General features: G+C 39.7%; 1 protein-coding gene across 1 annotated transcript in view; it reads right to left on the minus strand.

The window, feature by feature from the left end:
* The window catches only part of SMURF2 (SMAD specific E3 ubiquitin protein ligase 2), a 70,562-nt gene that overhangs the window by 44,698 nt on the left and 3,062 nt on the right, over positions 1-22,802 (minus strand). The gene's annotated exons all lie outside the window — the stretch shown is intronic.

Consider the following 22,802-nt stretch of genomic DNA (forward strand, 5'->3'; position numbering starts at 1 on the left):
GGGTAAGTTCTGCACCACAAGCTTGAGGGGGGTGGGTGGGAAATCCCTAGGCTATCCAAAATAATCTTTCACTGAAATTCATTACCATGGCTTTTGCTGATTGGTTCCCAGCTGTTTTGCATGCATTATGCAAGGAATATAATAATTAAAAATAGGTCCCAGCTGTAGAAACACAATGCTACACTGCTGTTAATGTGCGCTGCGCTGATAATGAATAGACTATGCTTTAATCTGAATAAATCTCCCAACTGCTCTGCTGCCTCTTGCCAAAAATTTCCTTTCCTCCTCCAGACTGTGGTTGCATTCCAATTACACTGCTGATTGGAATGAAGCTACTTGGGCAGGGGGTGGGGGTGCGCTGGAGAGAAAAGAGAGGAAAAAAATAGGAAATTCTCTATTTCAAAATATGCTTCTGAAACCTAAGAGCAACACTGGCAATTTAAACACGTTGATAATACATGTTTAAATGTTTGCGACATTTTACCAGGCTTTATAGAAGAGGTCTCTTAGAAAAAGAAAAACTTCAGAAGAGAGCACAGAGAATACCCTAGGCTTTTTTTCAGTACTTCTAACCAAATTCCTATGTTTTTGCTGAACTGCTGGCAAGCTACACAGCCACTTACATTTTTTCTGTGATTTGCCTTCCAGAGCACATCACAATTCCAGAGATGATATGAACCAAGCTTTCTAAAGGGAATTGTAGCTAGCTGGAAACACTTGACAATAAAACTTTAGCCATTAATATTCTCCTTTCTAGAAAACATGTGGCAAAAGTGAATTAAATTTGTTGAGAAATGTTCCGTCTACCAACTGCAACAGCTCCCCACCCTTCACGCAATGGCTTGAATCCAATGAAATGACAGCTCAAGGGAGGGTTCTCCACTTTATACCAAGTCTCCTTTCCTGCTACATCCACTATGTAACATCACAGAGTCTCTAGAGCAGTGATGGCAAACCTTTTAGAGACCGAGTGCCCAAACTGCAACCCAAAACCCACTTATTTATTGCAAAGTGCCAACACGGCAATTTAACCTGAATACAGTAGACCCTCTACTTACAACCACCTCTACTTGGGCCCGATCCAAGTTGCGACCATGGCAAACCCAGAAGTAAATACAGTGGTACCTCGGGTTAAGACCTTAATTCGTTCCAGAGGTCCGTTCTTAACCTGAAACAGTTCTTAACCTGAGGCGCGCTTTCACTCTTGCTGCTGCTGGCACACAATTTCTGTTCTTATCCTGGGGCAAAGTTCTTAACCTGGAACAATCACTTCCTGGTTAGTGGAGTTTGTAACCCGAAGCATCTGTAACCCGAGGTACCACTGTACCGGATTTGCTGCGATTCGTGTATGCGCAGAAGCGGCTTCTGCCATTTGCGCATGCGCAGAAGCGGCTGCCGCCATCTGACATGCACAGAAGCGCGCTGCTGCCGAACAAAAGTTCTTCTACCAGCGACCCGGATTGACTTACTGATGGACCTCTGGATCTGATTACGTCTGTAAGTAGAGGTTCCACTGTACTAAGGTTTTAGTTTAGAAGGGGAGGTTGGTGCATCCATGTGGGGAGAGAGTGGAGCAATACAGCGGTACCTCGGTTTTTGAACAGCTTAGTTCTCAAACTATTTGGAACCCAAACACTTCAAACCTGGAAATGAATGTGATAAAATTCTGGGGTAAATTTCCTCTTAAAAGTAAATCTGAATTTTCTTCAGAAATATCAGACTCCAGCAATCTGCACTTAGGATTCCTGAGTAACTTGTGGACACAGTCTGCCTACATTTGCCATGTTTAGACTCCTGTTTTAAACATCATGTCTACTTCACAGTATTGTTTTGAAGTAAACAAAAGGCTTCCTTTTCCACTCCTCCTCCCATTTTCTACTTTCTAAGCCAAAATTAAAAGAAAAAAGAAAACATGCACACTGAATTCCCAGAGACATAATACATTCATATTTCTTCAATGTGATCAATGATGAATTCATGTCATTTTTGCATTAGTTCTGCTCGCTAATTTAATACAGTTGTCAAAAAGAACACTGGAAATTAAACTTGAAAGCACCTTCTATAAAAACTTGAGAAATAAAATCTTTGTCTCTAAAAGTTCTTTCAGATGTCTGCTTCCCCACCAATGGCAACTCTGTAAAGTGTTTAAATCCTGAAACCAAAGAGCACCTCATATGAACAGGATTTCACAAGTATTTGATGCCATTGTTGTTGGTTTCACACTCCAGAGTTCACTCCCCCTGTGCACAATTTGCCTGCACTTTTGACTAGCATGGGGAAAAGGCACAAGCAACATCCCAGGTAAGGTCAACCCCTATTTAGCATTTAAAAAATCTAGGATATTCAGCAAACAGAGGAAATTTCCACTGCTTGTTGCTGTTTAGTATATATGAATACATAATGCCTGCTTAAAGATTCAAAATCCCAGTATATCAAAGCAATCTTTCTCAATATTTGCCTATCAAGCAACGTGAGCAGGCACCACATGAGGTCTAGGGGTCCTCAAAGTATGGTCCATAGGCCAGATCCAACCCGCCAGGGTCTTGAACCCAGTCTGCCCGGCCATTGCAGAACCCACCGCTGTTTAACATGGAAAGAGTCAATCCGAGCACCGCAACACGTCTGACGGGCTTTGGCGCCAACCAATAGGGCGCTGTCTGGCAGGGTCGCTCTTGGACTTCTCCTCCTCACGCTCACCGCCAGTGGCTGTGTGCTGTGGTTAGGTGGGTGAGCGATTTCAGAATCCTCCCCCCCCCCAACAATCAAGCGGCCAATCGCCGCTTACAATCTTGGGCTCGCACTTCGTTTCAGCGGGTGAGTGATTTTCGGCATTGGCTGCTTGATTGTTGGGGGGGGCCCGAAAATCGCTCACCCGCTGGAAAGCAGCACACAACTGCTTGCGTCACAGAAACCACCTATCAGGTGCCCAATCGCCACCAGCAGCCGCCAATCACACTCCCACTTGCTGCAACAAGGGCAACTGTCTATTGGCTGCCGCAGCGGCAATCAAGAAGACTTAAGGGCTCCAAATGCAGCAGCAGTAGCAGCAGCGGGACCCCCACCCCACCCACCCCCAAAAGACTGCAGGCCAGGAGAGTCCCGGGTTTTTCCTGCCCCAGCTGGGGGACCTGGCTGGTAGCCTGCCTGCAAGGGAGAGCACTTCTCCAGGGCACTGGCAAGAGGCCTCTTGCTGCCTTTGGCCTTGTCCCTCTACGGGTACCGGTACAAAGGAGCGGGGCAGGGTAGAAAAAGCAGGCATGTGCTCAAGGGATGGGGTTGGGGGAGGTAACCTCCAAGGCAGAACAACCCGAGGGGGGAGGAGGACCTCCTCCTCTGCACGAAGGCTCCAGGGAGAGACGGGCATCTCGAGGATTCAGTGCCAGCTAAAGGTGGGACATGCTTCCAGCCAGCTGTAGCAAAGCCTCCCTGCGTTTTTGCCATAAGGCTGGGGAGTGGGAAGGCCACAAACCTTCAAAAGCAGGTGAGTTAAATATTTGTTCATACAGTGGTGCCTCGCAAGATGAAAATAATCCGTTCTGCGATTCTCTTCATCTAGCGGTTTTTTCGTCTTGCGAAGCAAGCCCATTGACAACTTAGCGGATTAGCGCTACAGCAGTCTAGCGGCTTCTAGCGATCAGCTGTTAAGCAGCTTAGGAAAAGGGGGGGAAAGCGGGAAAAACCCGCAGGAACTCGCAATATTTTTTTCATCTTGCGAAGCAACCCCATAGGGAAATTCGTTTTGCGAAGTGCCTCCAAAACGGAAAACCCTTTCGTCTAGCGGGTTTTCTGTCTTGCGAGGCGTTCGTCTTACGGGGCACCACTGTATTTTTTTCAAACTATAGTCGGGCCCACAACAGTGTCTGAGGGACAGTGAACTGGCCACCTGTTCAAAAAGTTTGAGGACCCCAGTCTAGAAATTACTAATTGCTACTTCTAGGTTCTTGGAAAATTGCAGTATGAGATACATAGTATCTGTCAAACTACCCATGTGTTTGAACAAGCAATGAGTTGTGTTGCTCTTGGTAGCTCCCGTTTAACCTTACGCGCACTGTTTAAATTGGATTATGTTTATTTTATTTAATCAGAAGACACTTACTAAAACCATCGCCGCTATAAGCTAAGGCAACAAAATTCATCTTTCAGAATGAACACTGAACTCGCTGATTGCCTAAGCAAATGAAATTGCTTACCTTTTGTGTAAATTATATTCAATCTCCATTGGTAAACTTTAATTCTCTATTTAAATAGTCTCAGCCTTTCAGTTCCTTAAAGGAAACTAGACAACTAGCTAACCAGGTAAGGTAAGGTAAGGTAAAGGACCCCTGGACGGTTAAGTCCAGTCAAAGGTGACTATGGGGTTGTAGCGCTCATCTCGCTTCCAGGCCGAGGGAGCTGGCGTTTGTCTGCAGACAGCTTTCTGGGTCATGTAGCCAGCATGACTAAACCGCTTCTGGCACAACGGAACACTGACGGAAGCCAGAGCGCATGGAAATGCTGTTTACCTTCCCACCGCAGCGGTACTTATTTATCTACTTGCACTGGCATGCTTTCAAACTGCTAGGTTGGCAGGAGCTGGAAGCAATGGGAGCTCACCCTGTCGCAGGGATTCGAACTAGCTAACTACTATACTTGGAGGCAACAGCCTTTTGGGAGCAAAATAGCAGTCAACAATATTGCTTTTGAAACTGATAGATTGGCCTCTCCATTACACATTTCTTATTTCTTCTAGAGAAACAACATTGAAAGTGCCATGATACTTAAGTTATTTTGAAACTTACTGTTTGATTCCTCAGTTTTCAGTAGAGAAAGTGTTGCAAATATAAAATATATATACAAAAAAAGACAACTACTGGGTGAGGAGAGCCATTAGGGGGTGCCCAATAAGGACAGGGTGATCTCAGTAGCAGCACCTTGTTAGGGAACTTTCTCTCCAAATCAGGTGCTTGCTGAACTATTAGTTCACCATCAGAAATATATGGTTACATATGCCCAAGTGTTTCAGAGTAGTTGACTGAACTCAATTTTCTTCTTCTTCTTCTTCTTCTTCTTCTTCTTCTTCTTCTTCTTCTTCTTCTTCTTTGCTACACTATGCTTTGTATATTTTTAAAAGCTGTTTTAACATTTTTGAAATTTTAAGTATTGATTGAAATATTATTTATAGGCCACTCGGGGGGCATTATGGTAACAAGGCAGAATACTTAAACAAATTCACTTTTAAAATTAAATTGAGAGCAATTTTACACCTTCTGGACAATAGGGCATCGCAGCTAGTATTTACCATCCTTTGCAGAAGTGGGCACCCATAGCTGTCAGTGCTATTCCTTAAATTCTGAATATAATACAGTGGTTCTCATATTACACTGAAAAATGAGGTTGCTCGTAGTCATTCAAAGGATGTTTTAAGATCTAAAAGACTGCATCTTTGGGATAATGGTAAGGAAAGTGTATGAAACAGACAACGCTCTGTTCCCTTAATGGAAATCTCTATGAGAGACGGCTAAATGTGGAAATAAATAAATCTAGACTCCATTATACAGTCGTACCTCTACTTATGTATCCCTCCGGATACGTAAACTTTGGGTTGCGAACGTGGCAAATCTGGAAGTGTATACTTCCGGGTTTCGCACTGTGTGAGCACACAGAAATGCTCTATCATGTCGTGCATGTGAGCGGAAGCAGCGCTTCTGGATACAGACTTGTCAGGTTCCGGACGGACCCCCGGAATGAATTACGTTTGTATCCAGAGGGTCCACTGTATTCTTTTAGGAAAGAATTTCAGTGCTGCCTCGTATTGGGATGACCCATTCACACAAGAGTTTTAGGAATTTTATCTTTTTGCATCTCCCTCAGAAATCAGGACTGAATTGTACTGTTTTGCATTTTTGTTTCTCAAAACTTATTTACAATATTACATAGCTACGTCCCAGGATTAGCGTGGAAGTGACTTTCAAAAATTCAAATACTATTCATATTTTATATGACCCAAGAGATACCTTCAACTCTCAGGGTAATATCCAACTAAGTCATACTCAAAATTGGCCTACTGAAATTTATGGACTTGTTACTTAGTGGGTCTACTCCAAGGGCGACTAACATCGAATGTCACTCTAAAACTTGCTCATGGGTTACGTTTTAAAACCAGGAGAGAGATTACACCTTTTTTTTTTAAGCACACTCTAATATACAGTTTAAAAAGAAAGATTTTTGACAATAAGATTTGGACGGGTTATGCTGGATCCTGAATAGAAAGACACAAGAAATCCTAGCAATCTAGTTGTTACTGGATACAACTAATGAAATATTTATAATAACGGTACAGAAACTTAAGAGACTACCTGCAGTAGTTCTAGAAACTATGCTCTCTTTGCAATACATAGCATGGATTCACAGAGCTTGTGTGAAAAGGTAAATGGCTTAAATATTAACCAGTGTATATTTACATTTACAGATAAACTCTTCAGGAATAGGAAAGTTTCCTCCCATTTCCCTGCCAAGATCAAGGTTCTCTTTTCTTTAAGAAAAAACAAAGTTAATAATTTTGTAGGTTCCCTTCCTCTTCCTCCTTCAGTTCCACAAAAGACAAAAATCCACTACCTTCAGTGTTCCATTTTCATGTTTGTGATCTTAGTAACTACTCTAAGGGAGGAAAAAGAATGTGGAAGCCACATGACTGCTACTGAAAGCAGCAGACCCCTATTTTCTCCTCCTTTCTCTCATTTAGAAGTGAAGCAAAGACACAGTAAGACATTATTGTGCCTTCCCACTTAATTGTTTGCCTCTTGCTTAAGCAAAGAACCTCAGAGTACAAGGATATATTATACATTTTGGTTTACTATACATTACTGGAGAAAACCTTTTGACAGAACTTTTAAATTATAGGAATATAGCAACTAAAGCAACATGATAAATGCACATCATCTAGACACCCTGATGTATGTAGATATGAGATTATTTATAATAATGTGAGAGGTCTGAGATTAGCTAAGGATGTTGTCATTTTCCTCACTGAATGTGTCTATAACATGTGTCTGATATTTTCTGGGTTCAACATAACTATAGATGCCTTCCCACAAAAATCAACCTGCCATATGGATTTGTAACAACATAATCAGACACATAGAAAGAACACCACAAGTCTATGATTCTATAATTGAACTTCCTGAGTATGAATGAGTGTTCATTTCTTTGTGCATGACCAGCTGCAAATCAAATAAAACGCTAACCTATTTATTTATTAAATTTGTCTCCCACCCTTCCTCTCAACAAGCCCAAGGTTAACAAACAATAAAAAAAATCTTTAAAATAATTATAATGCATATGCAGACTGGGAAAGACCACAACTTAAAATGCTTGTTGGAAGGGAAGGTCTCCAGCAGGTGCCCAAAAGACAACATAAATGCCTAATATTCGAAAGGATTAAATTCCGAAGGGTGGGTGTCACAACAACCAAAGGCCTGATTCCGACATTGTGAAGAACAATTTCCTGGTAAGATCAGCGTTCGAAATTAGCCAGGCGCATTTTGCAACTGGCAACTGGCCTTTTGTAACTGGATGGAGATGTCCATCGCCACACTTGACACTTAGCATCTCCACCTGCCTGGCTGCAATCAGCTGGTCTGCTGGGCACAGCAGCAGCAAAAGACATGTTACTCCTGATTTGCCCATCAGTTATCTGAACATGGCATCTCCTAGAATAGATCCTGAAGATTTAATGGTATAATACTAAGCACACCTTCCTGTGAATAAGTCCCATTGCGCAGAGGGGGAGGAATTCAATATAGTGCCCTTAGTACTACCTATACTAGCAGAATGACTTCCAAAAAAGAATGCACATGAAGTCAGCATACTTCTCACAGCTGGCTGTGCAACAGACTGCTGTGTGGCCCTGATGCTTGTTGTGCAACAGGAAGTTTCTGCTAGCACAACTGTTGCACTGAATTTTATACTCCTCTACCATTATTCTTGCCCTTACAGTCTAGGATTGCCATATTTTGAAGAGCAGTCCACACTCCCTGAGTGTCTCCCAGACAGGGCCATCGTAAGCATATCCGGCACCATGGTGCAAAGCTCCCTCCAGCGCTCCCCCCTTTCCCAGAGTTTATTTGCAATGGGTAGCTTGAAGTGGCTATCATCGCCTCCATCAAGGGGAAAAAAATGTGAAGTATTATTCTTTAAAATATATTACCAAGACTGCAGGGCAGGGGCATTTTATTTTTACTCTCTTCTTCCCCTGCTTTTTCCTTCTTCCTAAAATTGCAACAAAAGAAAGGAGGCGGGCTCTCCCTCATTCTGCAGTCCTGTTAGATATACTTACCTCCTGCAGCAACAAAACTGCTAGCACATTTGTAAAGCTAAGCAATGTCAGGTACGGTTTCAAATAGGATGGGGGACTATGTGTTGAGATTCTTGCATTGCATTCTTGCAAGGTTGGGGTCCTTGGGGACACTTCCTGCTATACAATTCCATAATTCCACCGACAGTGATATTCTCAGGGTGGGGCAGAAATCCAAGTGTCCCCCCCCCCAGCAGAATAAGTAGGAGGGCCTCTCAGCAGTCATCCACCTATTGAAGCAAGTGAAAAGTCCAGGGCCCACCTCCCCTGTAAGACCCTCACAAGGGCAAGAGTCCAAAATGACTTAACTGTCCCTCTGTTCACTGACTTCAATGGGATTAAGGCTCTTGGGTTAAGTGAGTCTAGAATGGCAGCCGAGGATCCTTCCGGGAATTACAAGATGAAGGAAGCTACTGAAATGAGGAGGAAGGTGCAGAGATTGCAAAAGGGGTTCCAAGTGGGGTGGAGGTGGAATAAAGCTTGCCTTAATTCTCTCCCTCTTTCCCCAACATGTGTTTGATGAGGCCAGCAGGAGATATGTGACAAGCTGCCTTAGAGAAATGGTGGGGCAGATCAGGGTCTTTCTTCACAAGCGGAACTTTTCAAGTAAAGATGTACAAGATTGAGATGCACACACTCTTAAAGGTTTGTGCACTTGTCTACGCATGTGTTGCATGCACATACATGACTGAAACTCAGGAAGATTCCACATTCTGAAACAATCAATCTGAGAGCCTGATTGTCATCTGAATAGCTGGCACGTTATATTGTGTGGTTTTCGCCACATGCATAATTTACAAAGGCCACGAACATCTGCTGAATGTAAAAATATATACCTCACACAAACTAAACTGATTTCTTTGCCGCTACTACACTAGCCTTTCATCCATGTTTCATTAAGAATTTTGAAGCACAGGGCACACTGAGACATAGGGTAAGATGGATACAGGCATGATCATATACAGTTGTACCTCCATTTATGTAACTCTGGTTACGTAAACTTCGGGGTGCACATGCAGCAAACCCGGAAGTATTTTACCGGGTTTCGCCGCATGCATGCGCAGAAGCGGTCCACAGGTTGCAGAAACCTCAGGATCCGATCGGACCTCCGGAACAGATCCCGTCTGCAATCAGAGGTACCACTGTTTTTTGTTAGTAATGAGCCAAATGATAAGGTAGAAATTCAACATAGAAATAAGCCGAATGCTTGGGCAATACAAGCATTTCTGCTTGCCTGATAGATCTCCCCTCTTCTCCTCTCGCATGCTCTTTTGGAGGTTCTCCTGACCCCTCCCCCAGCCAATTTTGGGGGTGCCCATGGAGAGGAGACAGGGGAAACCCCACTGCAATAGCGGAAGTTCTTATGCAAACTTCCACTAGCAGGACCAGTTAGCTGAATCCAGCCCAAAGTCTGAAATTTAAACTGTTTCTGCTCATTGCTCATCCCATTCGGAGACGGTGAATCATTTCCCATTTGGCATCCTTTCTGCCTACATGGCTGACTTGTGAGGCTTTTCCTGTATCCTTGTTATAGGTTAACTACTTCTGTATACCTGGTTTTAAGTAAAAACTCCTACTGCCAATTGACAGACCAGACCTTGTGCTGTTTTATCAGACATCATTAATCATCCCTTTCTGCTAAAGTGACAGAAGCACTTTAGAATAATCCTAGTTCGCCATTTTCCAAATATTGTACTCTAGGTTTCCTTAGTCTGAAAAATTTGAATAAATCACAGCTTTTCCCCAACAGAAAAATAATAATAATTTATTGACTGTATCTGATTTAAGACACTAATTCTGAAGGTGGCGCTATACAGAGAAGTGTAAAATTGGAGTTTCTTAGGGTTATTCTTGTCAGCTGAATAGTTCATCTTTATTTTTGTGTGTGTGGACAGAAGCTTAGAGAGTAGGAGAGGAGAGGAGAGAGAAAGAGCATTAAAAAATTACACTCTGTACAGACTGAAGGAATTTGGCAGCCTATCTGTTTAAACATAACTAAGCTAAATCTACAAAGTCATACTTTAAAGAGAACCAACATGTAGCAACACTTAGGTTTTACAAGTCATTAGCGTCTGTTTCACAAAAGTAAACCTGTTTCTGTGTTACTGACCTAACTCCAATCTGAATACTTTTAGAGGGCCCATCATTGCACCTTAAGGGCCTTGGATAAACCAGCTACTTAGAAGCAATGGTAGCTATTGCTGTGATTAAACTCAAATACACATATGGAAATGTGAACCTTGATTCATGCCATGCAAGTGCACTAGAAGGATAACTGATGAAATGGATAGTCTTGAAAACTGGAAACACAAGTTATATTTTTGCATCTCAAATAATGAATACCCTTAAGTGCCTTAACAATGAATTTTGATTAGTAAATTTCTTCCTCTGTTGTAGGAAGGGAACATTTGGATTCAGCCCAACTTTGGGAGGGAGAAAACAGGTAAGGCCAAAGCAGTACTGTACCAAAATTCATTTTTTGCATCACCACATCAGGCTCAAGGTAACAACTTTAAAGGGATATCGTTCTACAGTGAAATGCCCATTTTTATTAGCAAAGCTTGTCTAGACATCTTCCTGAAAGCCTCCAAGTCACCCTCTACCTCTGTTCCAACTGCCTAAAAATATTGAAATCTAGAATAAGAAACAATTTACCCTTATCGCTCTTGGTTGTACCCAGAGGGTCCCTTGTACAAATGGAAGGGTTCATTGTGGAAGGGGACTCCTCCACAGAGTGAATCAATTTAAATAATGGCAGTTCAAATCTTCAAGAAAAGTGCTGATGTAAAACAGATTTTCCACTTCATATATTTCCTCAACGATGGTGCAAATCTGGCTACTAAACCATGTTAAGTAACAATTAAGTTTTGTATCACTTACATAATTTTATTCTTACAACTGACCTTGCATCTCTTTGTTGTACTGCATTCATTTTATACATTCTACCTATGAAGGAACTGTGTTGTATCCAATGCTACCACTGTATGAGTGGAAAAAGCTTGTTGGGTACCCTATGGGGGGGGGGAGGCTGCAGGAGAAGGGAAGTTCTATTGTGTGAGCAGAAATCTATTCATGAAGCATTGAATGCAACACATAGGTTTTTTTTTAATATTCCGATACAGCGCCCATGACAGTTTGAGAGATCAAATATGAGAATGCAGGAATCTGCATGCTGAACAATGCTACTGTCTTCTTTCCAGTGCTTCTCTTTTACTCTGCTACCACAAATCCAAAGCAGCAAGCAAAAAAGAAATGTCCATGACTGATATGTTGAAACAATACCTGATAGTTACTGGGAAGACTACATTTTTATGAGGTGAAAACAAAATACATAAGTAGAGGGTAAATATTCATAGATGAGAACTGAACAAACTGGTTCTTCGTTTACATAGAAAAGGCTCCTTTAACTCTGTCTGGTAAAATCAATTAGCCTTGTTCACACATAGGAATCAACCACTGTTTAGGGTTCTGTGCACAAGCTTCTGTGAGCTCAAACAAACTTCAGTTGCAAAAAAGCAGGCTTTGAATTATGCTTCTGAAACTGGTTTAACAAACCTGAGGAATTATGGAAAATGAAACTGAATTGTGGTTTATTCTTATTTGTAGCCATGCGGATGAAGGGATGAGGGAGCACTTGAGTCTGAGGCTTCACTGGGGTTCACAGAGGCTGGTGTGTTTAATGGTGCATCATGGTTATTCATTATGTTAAAAATGGATCACTGATTCAGTTTAGAAATTAAATGTAGAGTTAATGCATTGATATCCAGATTTAGCATTGCTAGTTATTAGGAGAAATCTGAGTGTGGGGCACAAATAGGCATATAATGTGGACTTGTCCTCCACCCTGTCATTCAATTTCAAGTCAGAAAATATTGTTCATATTAATTTTACTTTGGAGAGGTCCTTGATATTGGTAGATATTGACACTCTTAAATTATATTCCTATGGCATGGACACTAACAAATGGACAACAAAAGTGGATCCTGTGAGTCCTTATGGTGGCAAGGCTGAAAGGATTAAAAATCACTATCCATTAATCTGTGGCCTGAAGCTCTCACTGCCCTTTCTACACTTGAACACATGGCTTACAATCATGTTTAGATACCTATTTGAACGTATGGGCTTCTTGTATTAATTTTTACATTTAAGACAGGATTGATAGATGATTCTTACTGTTAATATAAAGTGGCAATGTTTTTACCCTTTTTCCTGTCATATAAGCAAAACTTTAACAAATTATACAGATTTAGTACAGACACATACTGACATGCAATCTCACTGTAATGATGCTCACATAAACTCCTTTTGATGTAATTTCTAGGGGAACTTCCCATCGAGAATGTTGAGAACTAAGTGTGAGAATTATACACCTTTGGTGATGTAGCTGAGGTCCTTAGTAAAAACCAGTAACCACAACCGTGCACCCCTTTCCCACAGGATTATATGTGCATAACAGTGAAGGACTGTGGTAGGCTTACACATTTTGATTCAAATACTTAGAAACGTAACTCAATTAATATTTATTTCACAAAAAAACTGTGAAGTTTAAAATCTATTTGCACAGGAAATTGCTGATTTGATAAAACTTTTAAAAGAAAAAAAGGGTTGTATTCAATACTACATTTCTATTCCATAAAGAATGTTGGTAGCTACTACCTGCACATAGATAATCTAATACATCACTGGAAAGCAGAAAAATAATTGTTCCTTCTTTATGGCACTCTGTAAAGTGTTTTCAAGTTAATAATGTAAGGCAATGCAAGACTGAAGGAAATAAAAAAACAGCTTGTTATAAAAATAATAATAAAGGCATTTTTCTATTAAGAATTGAAACATAGACAACTGAGAAAACCATGGAAGCCAACCAATAACTTGATTCTCTTGAAATTAAATTACCGTATTTACTTGAATGTAATGTGCACCTTTCGGCCAAACTACTTCGCAAAAATTAGGGCATGTGTTAAATTTGATGGCACATTTACATTCACCAGCAAATACTTTTTTGGTTTCAAGGTTTTGAAAATTGAGGTGCGCATTAGATTTGATTGTGCATTAGATCCAAGTAAATATGGTACATTTTTAGGGTTATTCACAGAAACAATTTCAGCAATGCCCCCAAATATTTTAAGCACTGAAACAATTTACCTCCTATTGTATCACAAAATGGCCAGTAATGGCAGATAATCCTCTGCTACCCCCAAAGAATGACTGTGATCATTCAGTGAAATACTTTGAGAATACAGTCATTCACTTCCAGATAGACTTTGACACTGACACATTGTATCAAATCTGGACATCTATTTTTGTAACTCTAATGTAAACTTTATGAAATCCAGTTATGTTTCATATGCTGCAGGCTAAATTGTGTTTTATTGTTCATATACGTTTTAGAAAGTAATAAAATATAATTTGAAAAACAGTTAAAAAAGACTATTTAAAGCATTCAAAAAAACTATAATCAGTGACAAACTAAAAATAGATTAAAACACACATTAGCATTCTACATACCTGAGTAGGTTTGTTTAAACTGATGTCAACAGACAGGGAGTTCCAAAGTCTAGGTGTTGTCACACTAAAACACTGATTTATTGCAAATGTGGAATGAATATTATGTGGCACCTTGTAACAGTGCCAATTCCACAGATTGAAACAGTCAAGTGGGTACATATGGGGGAAGGCGACCTCAAAGGTAAACTAGTCCCAAGCTGTTAAGGGTTTTATATACTAATAGTCACAACTTGAACTTGGTCCAGTAGCAAATCAGGAACCAGTATAAGTCTCTGAGCATAAATGTTCTATTCTAAAAGGATCTCACTACTGTCAGCAAACGTGCTCCGGGATTCTGCCCTGACAGCAGCTTTCAGATCAAGCACAAGGGAAGTCCTACACTGGTACACTGCAGTGAACCAGTCTTGAAGAATCAAATGCATGAACTAATGTGGCCAAGCTTTCCCAGTCCAGGTAGTGTAGTGGCTGTCATACCAACTGCAGTTGATTAAAGGCACTTTAGGCACTGATAAAAGGCGCTTCTAGCTTTTATTCCAAGACCAAAATAAAACAGAAGGAGGAAAATCATACAAACAGTATTACATAATATTGTTCAAAATAAAAGAAGTGGCTGCTTATAGCAACTGATACTGGTGAACAGGAAATTAGAGAGCTAAGGCAAAGGAAACTACTATTAACTTTGTAGTTACCGCACATTAACAGACACAAAAGTAAGTCTGAAGTCACTTTTGCTACTTTCTAGACAGTGTAAGTTGTTTAGTAACCTTTTTCATTCTGTTTGAAAGACTGCGGCAGTCTTACTATATTCACTGTGGCGACTTGTGCTTTTTACAACAAGCACAGATGTTTTAAAAACTATACAAAATGGAATGCAACTACAGCAATCAGCTGAGATCAGCAGTGTATTCAGAAACCTGCTTTTTCCTCCTTAAGAGCCAGGAGACATTCCCCAGCATTTTGGACCCACTTAGCACAATCAAGGATAATTAACCTGAACATACTCTATGTGTTATCCATAAACTATTGCTCTCTCTATATTATACACATACAGCAAATAAAGAAATATACTCTATCTGTTCAGTCAGCTTAGTCAATCATTAGCACTGTGATCTACTGGTTTACTTCAACTCACATTGTACAAAGGGGGAGAGGAGATTATGTCATTCTGAACAACATATCTATTTAACTAAAACACTTAATATCAAAACTCAATCATTCTAAAATCACAGAAAATGTGGATGGGAGGAGAGGTTTAATTCATTATCAATATTTATTCATGAGTTACTTATCCCTAGCTTTCCCACAAATGTCACATGTCACTTTAACTTCAGAAATGATTTAAGACTGCATAACTGTAGATGACCATTACACTTTGAATTACCCACACTCCTGTGGAGCAAGACAGCAAACAAATGTAATGGTGTCAGGACACAAGGAAACTATGGGGGATATGGGGCATCTGACACAAGGCTGTAATTCCCAGTGGCAGTCTGCCACATTTCTTATACAGTTAAATTGTGTCCACAAACACCTTGGCACAGTTGCACATATTTTCAGCCAGTCCTGTTCTTCCATCCAAAGTCTTTTTTACTCTTCCACCTCTCCAGAAAGCAAACACCTGCTAAAAGCATCTCACATCTTAGAAATACTCCTACACTGTTTCGCACACACACATTTTTTGCTGTAGGAAACAAGATTTTAGTTGCCATGTTTTCTACCATGTCCTATTTCTGAAAACAAACACATGAATGTGCATAACAAATGTTAAAACCTCAGCCACCAACAGCCAGTTAAAAAAAATTTTTTTAAAGACATTTCTAAGAGATATGCAAAGATGAGCAAATTTCACAGGCATAGGAGAGCTAGTGAGGTCTTACCCCTCTCAAGGGCCTTTGTTTTCCTTGCTTGGAATATAAATAAGACCCTCAGCAATAAGACTTTTGGCAACAATCTCAGATGTACTGGGCTCATATATGGCACTAGAGGACGAAACCAGCACTACAATTGGTGTCCACAAGTTTGCAGAAAGATACCACACACAGTGCTGCTTTAGGGACTTACTCACACCATAACCTGCATCAGTTTAATCCAAATATAGCATTTAAATGTAAGGAATCTAAGCTTGGTTCTGATGTAATGTCAGGAATCCTGATCTATAATCCTGATCTGATAAACAAACACAAGCCATAGTATGCTAGTTTTTTATTTATAAATTTATTTATAAATTGGGTTTATACTGGTGGCCAGGAACTAGCAAGTTGCAGTTGTTTTATGATTTTCAAAATCAGAAAGTTGACTTAAATTGCTGATTTAAGCATCTCTCTTTTTTCCAGGGTAATTTAAATCATGATTTCAATCACCAGTTTAAACCAATCCACCCTGAGATATCCTTAATTCATGACAGAAAAAAATATAGAAAGGAGAGAGTGGCAGAGATTCCAAAGGAAGGAAGTGTTTTTTCAGTTGCAGGTTCAGTGAGAAAGGAGCAGAAATGGGACACAAGCACTGGCTTAGCATTTTATTTTATTTTACAAAATTTATATGCCACTTGATTGCAAGAAAGCGCTTAAGCAGTGAACAAAAACAAAACCAAAAACCAATATGGTATAGGAACAGAAGTTCCTGAGGAAGCATTTCCTGTCTTTGACCTTATTCTTCCCTGGTATCATACCAGCTAGCTGCTCTCCGCATGAACATGAAAATTCTTCCCTCCCTTGCCAGCCTCAACTATGCTTAGTCATAGGGCTAAATTAACATCAGCCATGGTTAATACTGCCCCCTACATAAATGAATTTTGAGAATTTCATTGTAAACTATATAAAATGCTATTTGAGTCACACCTGCACCCAAATCCCTATGAAGTTAAATTGGAGAGAGATCTACAGATAAGTACTTCTCTAGGCAACTGGAAAGGTATATAGAATTCCCACAAATGACTTCAAGCATGAACCTTAAGTAAGGTTGCTATATGTCTGGGATTTCCCGGACATATCTGGAATTCTGCAGTCCTCAGTAGTGTCCGGGCAGAAATCATTAAAATGTCTGGAAAAATCCGGATGTATGGCAGCCCATATCAGCAGTGCCGTTTTTGGTGACTTTCCATAAAAATACCTAAAAAACTGCTCAACAACTTTGCCAAAAGAAGCTCAACAACTTTTCTGTGTATTTTCACTGTTTGAAATATGGCAAGCCTACCTTAAGGAAAGTTCCCATAAAAGCTTTTATAGATGGTATCTAACACCACTGAAACCAAGTAGAAAATACCCAGGAACAAAGGACACTTGTTGGCACTGCCAAGCAGACAGAGCGGATCTCATCAATATATATTACAAGACTGGCTAAGCTATGATCCTCCAGGTGTTGTTGGACTACAGCTTTCATCATCCCTGACCATTGGCCAGGATGGCTGGGACAGATGGAATCCAACAGCATCTGGATGGCCACAGATTCCTCATTCCTGCTCTAACAGAAGAAAGGGATATAAAGTATAGAAAACAAACAGCAACATTTAGTTGGCAAATGGTTAGAGAGTATGGAAGCTGTAGTTTAACAACATTTGAATGCCATGTTAGCCACTCTCAATATATATTGGGTTTGTCCTAAAAGAAATACATTTTGGAAATCAGTTGTGGATCATATAGAATACATTAAGGTAAAGGGACCCCTGACCGTTAGGTCCAGTCGCGGACGACTCTGGGATTGCGGCTCTCATCTAACTTTATTGGCCAAGGGAGCTGGCATTTGTCCGCAGACAGCTTCCAGGTCATGTGGCCAGCATGACTAAGCCACTTTTGGCAAACCAGAGCAGTGCACGGAAATGCCGTTTACCTTCCCGCCAGAGCGGTACCTATTTATCTACTTGCACTTTGACGTGCTTTCGAACTGTTAGGTTGGCAGGAGCAGGGACATTACAGGCTATTAACTCTCAGTAGATCCCTTGCACATTCTTTTTGGTCATATAAATGAAACATAATTTCCTGGTGATTATAATATCTATCAGTTATACAGTGGTACCTCGGGTTAAGTACTTAATTCGTTCTGGAGGTCTGCTCTTAACCTGAAAATGTTCTTAACCTGGAGCACCACTTTAGCACTATTTCTGGGTTAGCGGAGTCTGTAACCTAAAGCGTATGTAACCTGAAGCCTATGTAATCCGAGGTACCACTGTAATTGGAAAAAGGAGGGTACCTTTCAATTGCTATTGAAAATTTGGTGTTTCTAAGTACAATAAAGCTTACTAATTTTGTTAAATTATTTTGTATAATAGTATTACAAGATGAGCCCACCTATTAAATCTGTGTGCAGATGACCTGGCCTTATTGGTTACAGACCCTTTGACAACATCCCCTTTAAGAAAGAACCGGAATCTTTTGAGATCGTCTCGGCCTTTTGGGTTAACAATAAAAAATCAGAAGCTTTATGTTTTCATGTTCCCCCTAGGAATATAAGCTCATGAGAGACAACAAATCCATAATAAATATGATAACAAATATGAAGAAGCCGAAACTGATAATGACAGCTCAGAAAGAGAGATTTTTTTATAAAGAAAAGATATGAAATTACAAATGGTAGAGACAAGGTTATAGAAGGGGGAAAACACTAGTTGTTTATAAATAATGTAATGAAGAAGAACCTAAAAGAAGGTTTAGAGAAGACATTTTACTCTACACTTTAGCAATCCTGACTGTCCTACTTTTGAAACTGCTCTTTCTCTAGCCAACAGAATCACAGGAATTGCTTTCAAGTCTGCATTCACATTATAGTCCATACATGTTACTGGATGGAAAGTCAGGATTTCTCACGTGAAGTACAGAAGTATGTGTGATATAGTCCTTATTAGGATATATTCCTCAATGGCATCTGCTTCCCCAATAAAAAAAAAATCCCTTTCAGTTGCCTTTAAAAGAGAACTAAGAATCTAATATGATTATACTAAAACTTCACCAGCAGCAGCACAGTCTCATTAACTAAGTGGCTATCCAATAGTTCTGCTGTTGTCCTTAATGATGCACCACATCTATTTAAAAAGCACAAATACTTCACCGCTAAGCTTAGGAGTCAGCATCCTTGTGGACCCATGAATTCATACTGGAATTGAAAGGAAAATATCCGCAGTATTTACAGTTACCTGAGTAAACCTAATGCATCAAAACATCTAACCAGCACATTTCATCCAGATTGATACTTTAGCAATACAATTACCATCCCAAACTTTTAATTACTGGTATGTCAGTTTAGAGCATTTTCATGATACATGAAGCACAATCTTATGCATAAGTAAATCCCACCAAGTTAAATAGGATTTCAGCCTTACTTTTCGTCTGCAATGAAACACTTCTGAATGCTGCAGTTTCAGTATAGGCAGCAAAGCAAAACTCTGTTTTAAAACTAAAATACATTATACACAACGTAGTTTTTCATAGTATTTTGGATATCCAACTTAATTCAATAGCATTTTTTTTTGGGGGGGGGGAATAGCCTTCTCAAACAGCTAGCCCATTTTCAACATCCAGTTATAGAAGGCAGATGGTGACCCATCCCCATAAATCAAGAGTAGTAAAAGTGCAAGTTCAGATCTGCTTGAAAAATAGTGCACAACCAGAAACCTATTCTCATTCTAATAATATTCTTAGTGTTATTTTCATATATCGGCGCATTGTCAGTAGCCAAACACATGGCAACTTGTTGTAGACTGCACACTGATGTTTTGACAAGTAAATAAGACACACAGTGAACAAAGATACAGAAGAACTATGAATAAGCTGGACATCCAGTAAAATTCAAAGTTATGTCTCTACAGTGGTTATAAAACAGAGATCTAAATAAACTGTTAAACACTTAGTGCAAAGGTATGCCAAACATTTCTCAGAACATTCTTAAAGCCTCAAAAGAATCAACCTTTTCTTCTAAATCAGGCCTAGGCTAAATATTTTATTTGGCTCCTCAAGATGGACATAGAAGTTGGGCATTAGCTCCAAATCAGTTCCTGGCCTCACATCAAACACTATCCTGTCATTTATCCAGTCAGTCAAAACAATGTTTCCATCTAGAACTTTTAATGTTTACGTCTTGAAAACTGCTAATTGAATCCAGTTTTTCCAATCCAGTTTTCACAGTCTATACTATCAAATACCAAGATAATAAATGTGAAATAAATAAATACTACATATTGCTTACAGAATTAAACTGGGACAAGAAAAAAAGGTTGAAGCCAAAACAGAAGACTGCTAGCCTCATAAAATTTAAAAACACTGAAACTAGATATGTCAACATTCTTATAGTAAACTACTTCTAATCACACTCAAGGAAGAACTTTAGCTCAATATAGTTTTAGCATTTAGAAGTTCCTGAAGTATGTTTCATACCAAAATGGATTATCAAAACCACAAAGTATATGAGATTTAGATATTCTAAAGCAAATCCTAAGAAAACCACTTTCAGCCACCCCTATAAATGTTTACTTAGATGTCCCACTGAGTTCAATATTACTTACTTTCAAATACTTAACAATATTTTTTCTATAGCAACATTCCTTATGTATTTAAAGCTTCCCTACAAAAAAGAATGTGATGCATGACATGCACATTTAAAGTTAGCCAAAATACAGAATATTTAATCTTAATAGTATCAAGGGTTTTTGTCTGCATTTATTTATTTATTTATTGAATTTATATACTGCCCAATACCTGGGGGTCTCAGGGCAGTTCACAGAACAAAATCAAAATATAAAACGACAAAATATATAATCAAAATAAAATGAACAACCCAATAACACCCCCCCAAAAAAACACATTTTAAAAGGTCATAGGGTGTCTGCTTGCTGTCTATAATTTTACAATTGCCTATAATTTTTTTCTAATACTTAAGTAGTGTAATGTACTTTGAATACTAATTAATCCTTCCCCTGAGACAAGCTTCTATAGTTCCAAAATTACAAATCTGAGAGCATTAGAAAATGTGCAAGGGGAAGGGACAGACGTAATGACTACCTATCCACTTGTTGGTTTAAAAAGATTGTAAAGCACGTCTTTGGTAAATCCAGTCTTTGTTGAACTTCACTGTTCCTTCTCCAGAGCAGCGGCAATACCAGCTGCAAAACAGTCCTTCTGCCAATTTTTAGACCAAGGATGTTGCGCTCCACAAAGTGCATTTGCCCAAACTTCTTTCTGCAGCTTTACCTGATTTCTTTGGCTCTGCATATGATGCTGGACATCATATGGACCACAAAGAAGGCTGATCACCGGAAGAATTGATGCTTCTGAATTATGGTGCTGCAAGAATATCAAACCTATCCATTCTTCGCCTGCAAGAAGATCAAACCTACCCATTCTTAAGGAAATCAGCCCTGAGTGCTCATTGGAAGGACAGATCCTGAAGCTGAGGCTCCAATACTTTGGCCACCTCATGAAAAGAGAATAATCCCTGGAAAAGACCCTGATGTTGGGAAAGATGGAGGGCACAAGGAGAAGGGGACGACAGAGGACGAGATGGTTGAACACTGTTCTCGAAGCTACTAACATGAGTTTGACCAAAGTGCAGGAGGCAGTGGAAGACAGGAGTGCCTGGCATGCTCTGGTTCATGGGGTCAAAAAGAGTAGGACATGACTAAACAACTAAACAACAAATGATGCTGGACTACAACTCCCATCATCCCTGACAACTGAGCTATGCATGTGCAGGGCCACAAGTCCCGTCCCCCCAATAAATATGCATATATCAACTTTGGAAATTTCCCAATTATGTTCTTGCAGAATTAGAACTAGAGCCACACAAACAAGAATGCATATGTTAGTAAAATGCACAAGAGATTATAGAGACTGCAAGATGGTACCATTCAAAAATGGTTGATGATAATACAAGCTATTAGTAAGAACAACCTCTGCCAGGCTGGGGACAGGTCTGCTTTTAATAATGATTTACAGCCATCATAGTGCTACCTGAAAACAATATTGCCCTGAGGGGAGATGCAATCTAACTTTCATATAAATTAATCCAGAGCATACATATGTGTGTTTTGTTAGTTTTAATTTATGCTTACTTTTTTAATATTTTATGTAAGCGACCGTATTTCACAAGGTTTACCTGAAATACAGTACACAGTATACAGTAGAAAGAAAGCGCTATCATCATTTTCCCAAGGCTCTCATCTAGTAGATGAGACACTGGCTTAAAAACACATATCTTTTTTGTTTAAAAAGTCTTTTTTTACTGTAACAAACAAGCATGGATATGAATCCTAAATCCTAACATGTGAGGTGGAAATAGAAACTGAAGTAGGAGTCCTTCAAGACAACTGCCTCAAAACATTTTCCAATCAAGGCATTTGAAGATTTTAAAAGATGTGCTATTAAGGTTAAGACAGAGAATATGAGGAGAAATTATTTTGAGGAGATATGGAAGGTATTTGTAGAATTTGTACTGTTAAACGGAAAGGGGTCAAACCATCGCAAGAGGTGTTGACATGTTGGGAGGCTGGATAGTTACGATGGAATGGTATCGGGTGTGGGGTGGCCCTTTTTTTATTACTTTGTAAAAATCAATAATAGTAACAGTAACAGTAATAAACTTGAAAAAATATTATTTTCAAAGCTTAAAAGCAAGTTTTTGCTCTGCGCTATGGTAGCATAAGCATCAAAACAGAACCACAGCTATTGCACATTCCAGTCAAACCAGCTTGTTCCAAAAAGCCTTTCCTTCCATCTCCAGACTTCTTTGGAGACCCAAACACATACATCTATATATATATACAGTATTAGAAAGAAAGAAAATACCCCAAAGGTTCGTGCTCTTGCCCTCTCCATCTCATCAAGGCACAACCTTACACAACCTTCCTTTGCGGAAGTGGATTTCCAGCAGGGCGAAAACAAGGGCGCAAAGCAGCAGAGACTCATTCAAGTTTAAGCTGCCAGAGGAAAAGGATCAAACTCTCTCTAACCCTCCCCTCGCTTCACAACTTACACTT

The sequence above is a fragment of the Podarcis gaigeae genome (assembly GCF_964106915.1).
Source record: "Podarcis gaigeae genome assembly, chromosome: 2".
NCBI classification, from domain to species: domain Eukaryota; kingdom Metazoa; phylum Chordata; class Lepidosauria; order Squamata; family Lacertidae; genus Podarcis; species Podarcis gaigeae.